Genomic DNA, 400 nt, shown 5'->3' on the forward strand with positions numbered 1-400 from the left:
TTTCATTGCAAGTAAACTGTATCCCTGCTCTCTGTAGTTATTAATACAAAACTGCCCACTTAACATGTCTGAATAACTGCATTACACAATACGCCAAACCTCAAAAGAATGAATACTGCTATGTCTCTAGACTGGCTTAATATGTCATAATGTGTCATAATGGCTTAATATGTGTCATAAACTCAACATATTATGTTGAGTTTATAAACTGAGTAAAGGCCAATGAAGTGGCCAATCTATGAACAGACTCAATGTAAGGTAACAAGACCTCTAATCTACTCATAGCCTTCTGTCAACATGTCTGTAATGATTATCATGTAGCTCTTTGTCGATCTTGTATCACAGATTCCCCTCTTTTTGTCAACAATTTAAAACAAAATCAACTTGCCCAAACAGAGGG

This window comes from Lates calcarifer, unplaced genomic scaffold, assembly GCF_001640805.2.
Source record: "Lates calcarifer isolate ASB-BC8 unplaced genomic scaffold, TLL_Latcal_v3 _unitig_1161_quiver_1077, whole genome shotgun sequence".
Lineage (NCBI taxonomy): Eukaryota > Metazoa > Chordata > Actinopteri > Centropomidae > Lates > Lates calcarifer.